Source organism: Apteryx mantelli, chromosome 19, assembly GCF_036417845.1.
Source record: "Apteryx mantelli isolate bAptMan1 chromosome 19, bAptMan1.hap1, whole genome shotgun sequence".
NCBI classification, from domain to species: domain Eukaryota; kingdom Metazoa; phylum Chordata; class Aves; order Apterygiformes; family Apterygidae; genus Apteryx; species Apteryx mantelli.
The window spans coordinates 12281122-12294875 of NC_089996.1; positions in this window are offsets into that span (position 1 = coordinate 12281122).

Here is a 13754-nt window from a genome sequence, read left to right on the forward strand (position 1 = left end):
GCTATCAGTTGTCAGTTTCTCATCTATTGTTTCTTTTCCTCAGAAGCTCAGCAAGTGGGAGATAACAGAGCCAATGGATTGCATGTGTTAGGGGAGCAACAGAACTCCAATAGTGATATAAATTATTGGAACAGTGTTCATCTGGGGAATTGCAGACAAAGCAGCCCTGAGGAAATGCATCTCTGTCAAAGGCTTGTTTCAGCTGAGGCTTGAATAACAGCAGAAGTGAAAACCACAGTAATCTGATGAGGGGAGAAAACAAGCTGAAGCCACTCTATGTAAGTATTTTTGAATAATTTCCTACACAGTTAATTTGTCATGTCTGATTAGCAGATTGACATATGTATTTCTGGACACAGGTTTGCTTTTGAAAACTGAAAGTTGCATTTCCTTGAGTAATGTGAAACATAGGCAAATTATTTCTTTTTTGTTCTAAATAGGTGGAATATTTCATATAAAGAATGCAATATCAAATATAAGGTAGAAGGTTCTCTTGTTTTCCCAGTATATACTGGTATTTTGATGTGGCCAATATGTTTTTTAATAGACACTTTATATAAATTAAGACTGGGTGTTCATTATTTCTATTCATGGAATTAGTTACTTCTACTGTTGTCTGCAATTGCCATCTTTGAGTATGTTAATATCAATAACTTAACCTGTATTTACACATGAGCAAAACCAGTGCTAAAACTGGCAACCTGGGATGAATATGCACAGATTTATGACACATCAGAGACAAACTGGTTTTATGAACAGTTTGTCTAGCTTGATTCTCAGAAAAAGGGATGGGAGGCAGAAAGGTGAATGCTTTCTTCTGACAGCTAAAGAATAAGTACCTTTTTTGTTACCAAATACTTTATGGGATCAGTTCTGAATGGGACTAATCAACTCCAGCCAATGGGAAATTAAGGAACTCTCTGTATCATGGTACCAAGCTCCAAGACTGTCATGACGAATGGATTAGAAAAAATCATTTGGACTTCTGGAAAGTTGTTGGGGGGGAAAAATACTGCAATGATTTCTCAGTGTATGTTTTCCAAGCAATACTCGTTAGCAATGAATTCAAAGCTTGTGTGGCTATTATAGTAGCACAGCACTTCTACTTTTTGTACTGTGGACAACTGGGGCACTGTACCAGGTTAGATTTTTGCATGCTTCATAAGCTGATGAAGATAACTTTTTAAAGTGAAAAAGGTGGTATAATTTAGCATGAGTGCATCTTTTGTAGGGGAGTTTGGTTTGACTGTTGTCAGAGGTTTTAGGTACATAGTGATTCATATAATGAATTTCATGGAAACTGCCCCTTCTGATAAACCTTGCCCTGCATGTTCATGTTACTATTCAGTTTTAGAACTAGCCATCCATCCTTGTCAGTTTATCAATATACGTCAGATAAAGTGATACTTTTTTTTTTTAAGATGGCTAAACACTGTTAAGAACAGAATAAAGAATTTCCAAAGAACTTATTAAGAGACTGGCATTAAAATTCCTCTGTGAATCTCTGGCTAACCTATCATAACATATACCGAGCTTAGTACAAACTGTGGTGGCATGTCCCATTGCACTGCATCTTTATGGAAACATTGCTGATTGGAGGTAAAACCTTATTGGTGATCTCCAGAAGAGCTCTTGCACTTCTTGCCTTTATTGTTCATAGAGCTTCTCTAGTATAGAGTTAGGGGGATGATGTTAGTACAAAGAGCTGTACTTTTTGGGGGGGGGGATGGGACTGCTTACGAGTGTTTTCTGCATTTTTAGAATAAGTTAAGAATTCCTTATTCAGCCAATTTGAACAATGACAGGGAATTCTCCCTGTAATAGAGCTGACTAGAATGATTTCCCCTAAAAAAAAAAAAAATTTCAGTATTATAGCTACTGATTTGGTTTTAAGATGAAAATTCAGTCTTCCCACAAAGAATTTAAGGAAAACAGGTAACAAACCTGCAGTTTACAGAGAGGTTAAAACATTAACTATGATCAAAAAAGCCCCTGTACAAAATTATATTAATCTTTGTCCATGATATCCTCATTAAATGGGCTTTTACAGAGTTGTTAGTTCACTGATAAAAGTATTGCCAACTGCAAATTGTCTTCAGTGTGCTTGGGTAGAACAAACCAATGTGTTCAGTCAAGCTGTGAATTGTGTGTAAGATGACTTTTAAAACAGCTGTGTTTATTGCTGAGCTTATGGTTCACACCAAATAATGTTTATTAATGTAGAACGTACCTTCCTCTCTTAGAGTAATGAAGTGGGGAATTATTAACATGTATGACTTGTATAGTCTAGTCTTAAATAGCCTTTCTTACAAAAGCATTCTTTTGAACTACATTTATCAAAAAGGAATACATCAGTAATGTTAGTCAGATGGGGTTAAATTCACAAATGAACAGAACCTGTATCTCAAATTTAAAACCTTTCTTTCCCTCTTTCCTCACTGTTTCCCTTGTATATGAATGCTGCTTCTGTGCCTCTACTATTAATTGAAGAAAGAAAGTACTCCTAGATGTGCTAGGTGTGGGTGCATGTTTACCCCCTCTTCTAATGCTCTGTATTCAAGGTAAAATCAGCTGCACAAATGCTTCAGAATCTTCAAAGCTTTGCTTCTTACAGATTGAACTGAAACTATCAATTATTTCTTTTTCATCATTTTAGATTTTATTCATTAGTTTTGTTTTAGATAGATGACAATCTGAAGCAATCATGCAATTCAGGGAAAATTACAGATCTTCCATGGTAAGAAAATAACACATTAGATGTCTGCACTAAAGAGCTTTGTGGAATATTTTAGAGGAAAATCAGCTCGTGTGAGAACATAAAACTAATAGCTTCGCAGTTTTTAGGTGAAATTGTGCATCTGGAATACAGTGGATCCCTCAAGTGAATGAGATCTAGGTTTCAGTCTCTGAAAAGATGAAAATATCTCATCACTTCTTAATAAATAAAAATATGAATCTATTCATTATATAAAGTATTCACGTTTCCTGAGCACTACTTTAAGAGGATTAAGGATCTATGAGATCACTTCAATTCCCAAGATAAACATGTTTCTAAATACATGTTTGTGTACACTTCTGGCATAAATGACTGTGCTTTGACTAAACTGGGTGGAACATTCTTATGGTTTCAGCAGCCAGTTCTTGGGTGGCTCAGCGCTACCCAGGACTGTTTTAATGTCTGGCTGGCCAAAGATGAGAAGAAAAAGAAAAAGCAGAAAATGCTGATTGTGAATTTATTCCCTCTGAAATGGAACTAAATTTTAATTTTATTATTTCAGTTGAATAACTTTTTACCAACTGGAAACCATTTGTGAATTGGTGAACTGCTGTATAGCTTAGTCCAAAAATTAAGCAGAAATGTTTGACTTCAGTCTTAAAATGTTGTTTTGAAATAGAACTTTTTAAAAGCTATTTTAAATTTAAAAAACCCTGGTAGTGCAATATTACATTTGACACCCAGTTTTCATTTAAATTTTGGCCACTGAACAAAATATAAATATCCCTTGTTAGGGGAGTTCTAAATCAAGAAAATCAGTTCCAGTTAAGGGATTGACTATCAAGAAGCTTCTGTCCTCCTGTAATGTTACAATGCAATTCTTCTGAAAAAGGAAGAATGAATCAGGGAGAATAGGTTGAAACCTGGGTAGATTCTGACCGGGAAGAGGTAGCTCATAGCCTTAGTCTTAGGTCTTAGTCAGAGCTTTCATACCCAATGTGAATTGAGCCCAAAAGAATCTACTGATTGGAATGGAATTAGTCCTCTTCCTAATATCTGAATGCAGTTCTTGAAGAGACAGTGCAAAACAAGCATCTTCACTATTTAAAAAAAAAAAAGTTCAGAGTTTAAGGTCTGTTATAAAGTGACTTCACACTGTTGGGTATAATTGTTGGATAATTCAACCCTACAAATTTTGTCAGGTTTTCAGGATAGTATAAAGTAGTATTGCTCTAAGGTCTGTGCCTTAAAGATCTATGGGAATTAAGTGCAATCAGCTGATTTTTCTAGTGGTTAACAGCATAGAATAGCCTTCTTCCCCCTTTAAGCTGATGTATTCCCAAGCATGTGGAGGAACTTGACATGTCAAATGAGTTGCCACATATTAGGCCTAGTATTCAGCTAGCATTTATTAACAAATTGATTTCAGCACAATTCCTACACAAGTGGAGAATATACCTCTTAACATGGACATTTCTGTGCAAAGTACCTCATAATAACAAAACATGCATCTCTTCCCTTGCGCTTACACAGAATTTCAGCTTTGCAACTCTCATTTACTGATCAAATGACCTGGCTGATTAAATGATCTTTTAAACACTGGTAGATTCCCTCTTAGAGTGGTACTGGAAATACATTGTAAGAGACTCTAAACGTAGACAAGCTAGTTGAGTTGATGTTTAACAGATACAGGAAAGCTTTGTATTGAAGACACTGCTTTCAACCCTTCTGTTATTGCATCTTTTATAACCAGTCTTCGGTATCTGGATATATTTGACCTCAGTAGTGTACCTTCTGTAATCTGCAACTTTGAATAAAGCACTGTGGAAACTCACCAGTAAGTTGGATGAAATATTCTGCAGCTTACAGTCGTTTCAGCCTGTTATTTTAGCTGCTTGAAGAAAAATCAAGGAGTATAGGAATTGCTTTAGAGAAAAATCAAATGGCTTGGGGATTTAATCAACAGGTTCTAATTCTGGAGGAAATATGTGATTGTGGAACCACATAGTAAGCAATTTCTCCTACACTTAAGTCTTTTCAAATATTAGAGAATAACTCTGTTAAGAATTCTCAGATTCTCTGTTGCACCATGTCAGCCCAGTCTGACATCTTTCAGTCAGGTTCTATAATAAGTTTGCTTATGATGAACACTTTTCCCTCTATACAAATAAGCAAGCAAAGATTCCTACAGGCAAAGCTGTTCCTGTTGCGACAAACTGCTAAGCAGTGATGCTGGGTTGCATATGATGTCTTTCGCACTTCCTTGGAACAAGGAGAACAAAGAGCATATTTGTTAGTAGGGCTTTACCTGTTTGTAAACTCTAATGTAGCCAGTACTGAAGAACTGGCAGTGGAAGCCTGATGGTAGCAGTAGGTGGGGGTATCTGGCCAACCTCCTGACAAGCCCTTAGTATACTAACTGAATGAGACTGTCTATGTGAAGTCCTCAAACCATAAATGAAGAACTTGGTAACAGAATGGGAAAAATCTGTATCAAAAGGCTGCAAAGATGAGAACAAATTATAACAATTTTTGAACCATGGTAAGCATGACAAATTTTTTTCTCGACCTAAGGAAACAGCTAAAAGGTTAATGTATCTCCAGTTTAAGCACTCCTTCTGTCATGAGCAGAACAATAGGAAAAAAAAACCAAGGGAAAAATCTCAGTATATTTTCAAAGAAAACATTACTGGTGTTTTAAGATTTAGGATGTATGCTTGTCCGTATCATTTTTAAAGAGGATACACTGACTTCCTGAAATAATGAAATGCTCAGTGTCTTTCTCTCTCCTTACAGTTAGGGAGAGAGAATGAGGAAGAAGGGGTAAAACTCAAAGATTTTTTTTGTTTTAGACTGAGACCTACAGAATAAAGGATTGAAGTGTATATATAATAGGAGATTCTGGATGAGTGTTTAGTAGATGCCATGGATACATAGGATCACCTAAAATGAATTGTCATATAGAAACATGGTTTAAAAACTGGAAATGTTACTATGCCTGGCATAATAAATCTCAAGAGGAAAAGGAGGAAAAAATGTTTCTCTAATATTAAAGTTATCCAATATTTGAGTGCTCATTTATATTCAGAGCTGTCAAACAGTAAAAACTGATCAAAGATTCAGTCTGAGTGTATCACTGAAAAATATTACTTACCATTTCCTTTCAGAGCATGTTTAGTTCTGAGAAAAGGCAGTGCACAAGAGCATGCTTTTGTAAGGCAAGATTTTTCAGCCTTTTGAATACAAAGATCTCCTATGTCATTGCAAATCTGAGGATCAAAGTAAGACTATCAAAGGGTATAAGTGGGTGTCTGGAGCTTGGTTTTAATTAGATTTTGTTCAGGTTTTTAGATTTGGTTTTGGGAAACATTGCTATTAATACAGTACCAGAAGTGGTTAAAAGCCTGCATTCAATGTAAAAAGCTTATGTGTAAAAGCTTATGTATAAATGCTTCTTTTAAGGTGTCCATGTTCCTTTTCAAAAAATAACCTAGGCACTTACAGTTTACTCTTGTTGCACACTGCAGCACAGACTAGATGTCCTAAGGCTAATGATGACTAAGCTATCTCTGGGACCAGGAGTTATGTAATCAGTCCTGTGGTTTTCCTGAAAAAAAGTTGGCCAAAGGGTAGCATGAAGAGAATATGCTTCTGTGGCCTAAGGTAGTATATTTGTACTGCACTGAAGTAGAACAGATATGAGCTTACCTTGATTGAGGGCAATGACACTCAAAAGAGGTACAGCACAAAATGGATGTGGCTTATGACTACTACATCTGACTGTATGTCAAAGGTTAAACACCTGAATTTCGTAGGCACTTGAAAATCTTGCCTTATTTAAAATTTTGTAGATTCGTGATCGGCCTAAAAGGCACAACTGCCTTCAGCTGTATAATTGTAGTGTTACTTGAACTGCAGTAGGACCAAAAATCCGTAGCCAAGATCATGACCTATGTGCCAGGCACTACTTGCACAATAATTAACTTCTGCCAAGGAAAGTTCACTATGCTTTAAACCTATTAGAATTAGTTTCGCTAGAGCTATGTAGAGCTCAGTGCAGACTTGTTTATGCTCCTTTGCGCAGAATTATATTGTAGACCCTAGCTGTAGAAAAACATGTTTTTCTGGATTCATCTGCGTCGTAAGCAGCTGGTCACTGGTTTCTCCAACAACTTACCCCTTTCATTCCTTCACCTGGTGGTTTTCAGCTTACTGGTAAAATGATGTTGTACTTAAACTCCTGTATATTTTGTAGATTGTGGTACAATGACAACTAGGTTTTTTTAATTGCTCTTACAGCCACAGAACAGGTATTTCATGCTTCACATATGAACTTTCCAAAAACGCTAGTGGAAGACTTGCCCCATTAGAAAGAAGAAATGTTCTTGCAATTGGGAGAACTGTGGTGCACAAGCTGTTCTCTAGTATACAGATGTGAGAGCAGTTGGCTGTGTTTCTTAATGTCCTTCATCAAAGGTACAAAGTGTTAAAGTAAAAGCACAGAGTTGGGGCAGGCAGATCCAGAGCACTAGTTCATGCCCTTTATACATAAAAAAAATTATGGTCTACAAAGTAGTTCATATTTAAGTTTTATGAGAGACTGAGCAAGTTTTCTCCTGCTCCTATCCTTATGCCTGTATGGCATTTTTCAGTGACTACAAAATAGAAATTGTAGTTATTATATATAGACGGTATGTTTTACTGTGGCATTCATCTTCTATATATGTAGATATCAAGATAACTGCAGATTACTTAATGACAGCCTTTTGGTCCAGTGAATGTGTCAGCAAAGGAAAAAGTGTTTCTTTTCATAAAGCTGCTTTCAAGCATCCTTGAGGACACATTAAAGTGATCTCCTTAGAAGTCATATTTAGTAAGCTAATTAGCATGATTGGAGTGTACATTCCTTCCTTATGATTAACTCTATGGCACTGAAAGGAAAACTAGGTAAAAAGTCTTACCATGGCACTAAATACATTCTTATATTCTGAACTGGAATGCATGACACACTGGCTACAGTCTAAGTAACTGTTTTAAGTATTTTGAAAGCAGCAAGGGCATAATTCAGCTTAAGCTCTGACTTTTCTTCAGCTGAACTATATAGGGCCTGAAACAACTTGGGCAAACAGTCTGGAAAGTTACACTGCAGTTCATCCTGTTGCAGAGGAATCACTCAGTGCTTTTTATGTGATGGTGAATTTTAAGCTATGAATGCAGCTGAAGAAAAAAGCTGAAGACAAGTTTTTCTTTTTATAGAGTCTGTTAATTTAAATTATTGATACTTCTAAAGTTTCAGAATTACTCAGTCCGTCTTGATAGAAAATGAGAAAAACTGCAGAGCTGCTGTGTCCCAAGGGACTTTCAACTTTATAATACTTTGTTTAGATGCATTTAATTCTTTTGGTAACTACTGCATTACCTGAATTATGGTTAACAAAAATATCTTAAGGATTAAATTCCCACCTGTACATTCTGACAGTAAATCTGAAGGAACTGTATTACTCGTGTATATCTCAAAAGTATAGAAATATTCATTCCTTTGTGGGTTGGATTATATGATCTCCAGTGGTCCCTTCCAAACTCATTTATTCTATAATTGTATGATAAATGAATGTTTGTGTAGTTTTCTTTCTAAATAAAGTACACTTTTTAAAGGAAGAAATCAACTGGAAAAGCATATTTGGGGAAGAATGCTGTCTGTTCAGATCTTACTAGCTCAGCTCATCATGTAACTTGCGGTTGTTTAACATGACCATCAGCTAAAACAGACTTGCCGCTTCCCAGTTATCTGGCCTGACGGGTTGTTCCAGCCCCTGTACCTCATCTTCTATGCTCATCGCACACATGCACAGGAAGTTAAATTAGAGTCTTTTGGCTTAAACTTGACAATCGCTGCTTCTGTAGCTTCTGTGAAGATTTTTCTTTATGCCACCTTTTTGGCTTGCAAATACTGCTATTCTGATACTGTTCATACTGCACAAATGCAGGTCTTACAGATGGACTGTGTCTGATAACTTTATCTGCAGAGGATTCAGTTTTGTCTGAAAAGTATTCTAAGTAGTCCAAGAGAGGTCTCAGTAGGACAATTTATTTGGGGTACTTCTGCAGCTGTCACATTTTAAAATGAGAAGAGTTCCTCTGCAACTTTCAATATTTGCATGGCAAAAAATACCAGTGGCTAGATTTATTCATTTAAGAATCTAAAATCAAGACAAAAGCTTAGCAAGGTAGGTTTCTTCCATATTAAAGAAGTATTGGAAGAGGGAGCCATATGAACTTGACTTGAGCAATAAGTAAAAATGAGTTTAAAAACAAGTTAGCAGTAATGCTCCCTTAGCATCAATTTAGCTTTCCTAATTTAGGATATTAAAAACTATGGATTTAACATTTGTCTAAATTGGTATAGCAACACTGAAATCAGTGCAACAAGATCATTCTGTACTAGCTCATGATGTTTTTTTAACACTAATCAGCATTGTTGAAGTGCTTATGGCAAAATCCCAGAGACTGGACCTAATTAAAAAGGGAGAGTTAGTATGTGAAAAGCTATATGTTGTTTGGAGCAGGTGTGATATGTAAACAGGCAGGTGAGTTGCCTGTCTGTAATGCAGCAGCCCAATACAGTTCTTCTGATGGAAAACATCTGCCCTTAGGGGATAGACTGCATTCACCCGGTTCTGTGGAATTTGTATTAGCTTTATTACATGGGCATTTGTTCTTTCCTCAGAATGGTAGTGAGGCTTTCTGCCTGTACAGAGACTGAGTGTCAGGAGATTTGGCTTTTCAAAATCTTTCTCCTGAAGCCTGAGTTTTGGCAAGTTACTCACAGCTCAGGTTGCAGATTAAGCTCACTGCAAGGCCTAGTTATGTTCAGGATAATGCGTCCCAAATTAAAATAGAATTGGAGTATATGTGGTGTTGTAGATAAAGGTGAAAGCTGAAACTAAATCAGAAGTCAGATACAGTTTATTGTTGCAGAGCCTGTTGGTGGCCCAGGATTAGGGCTGATGGGAATGGTTGGTGTCCTAAACTTGAATTGGAGCTCATAGATAACCTGTTATAGATGGATATCATATGGGGTTCTGGCTTATGTTTAGGGTAAGGGTACACAGGAAGGTCCTGAGTGAGATTATTCTTGTAGCTGTGAGTGATTGTATGACTGGGCTAGGCTGGATTTTGGCCTAAAGAGGAGCCAGGATGAGATTAGTTTGGGTCAAGTTGCATCAGTGTTTAGGGTGGTTGGTGACTGGTGGACTCAGTAAAGCTTAAGTGAAATTTACAGTATTTAATCTGTAGTCTGGTGATAATCTGTTTACTGTGAAGCAAAGATAAAGCATGCATAAATGATAACAATCACTTTCATTAAAGTTTGATATCTAAGAGATTAAGAATACTACAGTATTAACCATAGGAGAGAAAAGTTAATGATGTCTATTTTGATATTTAAAAATAAAATAGTGATGTGTCCTGTTTCTCTGTTCCTGATACATTTGCATTGAAGTCCATTGGCACAATGATATTTTTGGTAATATGCAGAAGTATGCTGTTCCATGGCATTGTGCTCATGGTATAAGATCAGTGCCGATGCTCAAGCATGCTATTTACATAAATAAATGCACATAATACATAAACCTGTATTACTACATAGTCTGAGTTTAGTTGACTAAACCATACTTAAATTATTGGAAGACAATGGCCTTTGGTGATGTAATTGTGATTGTATTAAGATGGAAAAGCAACTGCTACATTCCTTCAAGTTTGAGGCTGAAACAGATGTATGGTGTGGTTATTTAATACTGAATACAGAAGTGTAGGCAAGGAGTTCTTCAGCAGAATTGCACAGCTTGAATTCTGTGTTTTCATGTGGGTTTGGTGTGGTTTATTGACTGTCTGCTCTTAGCTTGCTTGAACAGAAGTCTTATTTCAGCTATGATGAGATACGTAGATGTAGCTCTCACTGCTCTCTGATTTCTAATTTATAACTTTTTTATGTCAGGCTATCAATCTGTCTCCGTTTGGGGATCTTTCCATGTTTCCTCTTGTAGGATGGTTGTCGAACTATTTGAGAAGTTACCTCCAGTTGAAGACATATTAATACACTCTTTTGGATTAAACTTTTTACTAATTTTGAGGCAATAGGTTCCTTTTAAAATGAGTAGGATTTGGTAATAATAGCTTTGAAAGTATCCTTTCTGTGAAGCACTCAAAATAGTTGTTATTATAGTCCTGAAAACAGTGATAAAACTGAGACTATTCATGAGCGTACTCTTGAACACTTGCCTAAATGTTTGCACAGTTAGGCTTGCTGAAGCTGTTTATTAAAGTTATCCTTTTTTAATACAGCTAAAAGGAAAACGTGGGCAGGTTTAAGAGTTTGTCCGCCTGAGCCTTATAAAAGTGTGCCTAAAAGGATGGAGGAGAGACTGGTGAGAACAAATTGGGGAAGAAGAATGTCAACAAAGACAACAAGCCTTTGTTTAATGAGATTACTTCCTTGATCTTGAGACAGCAGCAGAGTGGAGAGATACAGCAGGAAATTCAGTGCCGTCTCTAAGAGGATGGGAGTTGCACAGCTATGCAGTTGGGAATAAAATCTGAAGGAAAGTAACTTTGATTCCAGTCATTTTACCTACATTACAAACAGTACTGCTATTACAATGCATCTACAGGCTCTACTGTTTCTTTACAGCTGTAAGAGCTTGTGTTTTTTAGTTATAGTACAGCTGATTCTTGATTGCATAAACTTGGTCAGGTCAGTGAGCATTTGTTTCAAGGAGTAGCCTTATTAAGAAGCTATGTTACTGCCTTTTTGTTTGGACTGCCAGATATGGGAAGCACAGGGCAACACTAGTACTATTCTAGTCTGTACAGAGGCAAAATGTGATTATAGCCTTTGCATGCTAAGTTCAATGCTTGTCTTCCACAAGAGCATGGGGAACAAATCACTTGAGGGAAATGCTGGCTGGAAGTAGAGCAATATCCCCTTTTCCAAATCAGTATATAGGTAACAGCAAAATAGAAGGTGCAGCCTGCACATCCACTTCTTGCTGTGTGCACATCACTGGTCTTGAGAAAGTGTATTTTCTGGTGCATCATTTCTGGTGGGTGCACCTGTGTAGGAGATGACCACATTTGAATTAGCAGTTCTACTGTACGCAACTTGTGTTATCAAAGGCAAAACATACACTGATTTATTGACCGCTGCCTTTCTGGCAAGATATCACTTGGTTTTACAGCTTTGACTGTGCCAATACTTTCTTCTGAAAAGGTACTGTATCTTGAAGACTGGGGGAGTTTCATGTCACCCTACTTCAGGACATTAGGCACAGTATGGCGCTTATGATTCCAACCACACTCAAATGAGTAAGAAACACCGATCTAGAGCCATAGTGCCTGAGTTATGTGGAACAAACTCTGAATTGAAACGAGTTCAGATTATGCCTTCAGTTTTGAAACAAAAATAGAATGTGCTGTATAATGCAATTAGAAAAGATTAGCTTTCTAAAATTAGATGTCACAAGAAGATAATGGTCAATCAACAGACCATTGATGCTTTATTATAAAAATATTTCTAATCTGCAACTGCTTAATAAGGCCTAAATTACATTGCTTTCAAAAACAAAAAATTATTGATATTTTTGGCATTACAGCACTGTAATAATAAAAATAAGCTTCTCATGAAAATACTGATTTCTAAACTCCTAGTTACTCTATGTATTTTTTTCACTGTGGTCATGAACATCTCAGTAAAGGTCTAGTACACTTAATGAAATTACAGTCTTAAAGACCATCATTCTTGTGTTAAAGTTGCCAAGTCAATTAAAAAATGACCACTTCAGTATACCAAGGGTGTTTTTACTATAAAATTAAATCTGGAACCAAAAGAATTGTCCTGATTCTTTTCAGAATTTCAGTTGTTTCAGCTCTTAGTTAGAATACGTTTTTTTTTCTCAATCTTATCAGAGAATGCTGCTTTATGGTAGACTGTAATTTATAGATTACTGTCTCTGAAATGACTTTTCAATATAATTGTCCTACAGAACAGAGCAGGGGAGAGCTAAGTCATATGCTCCATTTTTACAACTGCATTCCTTGGAGGGTTCCATATGTTTACCTTTAGCTGACTTTAGACTTTGTGCCTTTGTGGTTGCTGGCAAGAGCAATTGAATTCTTTCATGTCTATTACTTCAGTAAGGAATGTGAAGCCACATACAAAATAACAGTAGAATACAACAGTATGAAACACAATCCCTGATGAGATGCATATCTTGAGTAGGGATATAGGAATGCTTTACACCTAAATCTTTATTTTGACTGTTAGGCTTGAAAATTCCAAAAGGGGGCAATCTTACCCTCTGTCCAAAAGCCTATAAATATAATTCAACTGAGAAATACAGTATAGTGCTTTCAAAGGTCTCATTTACCTTAGCAAAACTGAAGTTTAGTGCATAAATAATAAAACAACTTCTAGGCATTTTTTGTTTGTTTTTAAAAACTAAATTTTAGAATCATCACTGGAGTTTTAAACTTTATAAACTGCAATACTACGAATACATGTGGTCACTCTCAATGTATTATGGTTAAAATCATGTGATGCCTTCAGCTGTAGAGAACAATCATGTTGAGGGAGAGAACCATAGAAAAGTCAAATTATGCCCAAGAGCCATTTAAGTCTATAAATCAAACATGTTCATGATGGAGATTAAGGGAAAGAGAACCTCAGACTTTGTTTTTCCAGCTGATTGCCACTTATGAGTTTAAGACAAAAAATGTGTACTTGCTGGAGGAATGTAATGATAGCAAATGTAATGATAGCACGACCAAAGTTGTGCAAGTTATTTATACTTTTTGATCTTCTTTCTGTAGAGTAAGTGCAAGAAATAACCTGTAGCCTTTTGAAAAGGGCCTTCAAGGAATATACCAACCATTCATTTTTCATAGCTTTAGTATTATGTGTGTATATATAATTTTTCTGTAAGATGCATATTTTCTTTCTATATACTGTCTAAATAACAATATTGTATCAGTCTTTCATAAT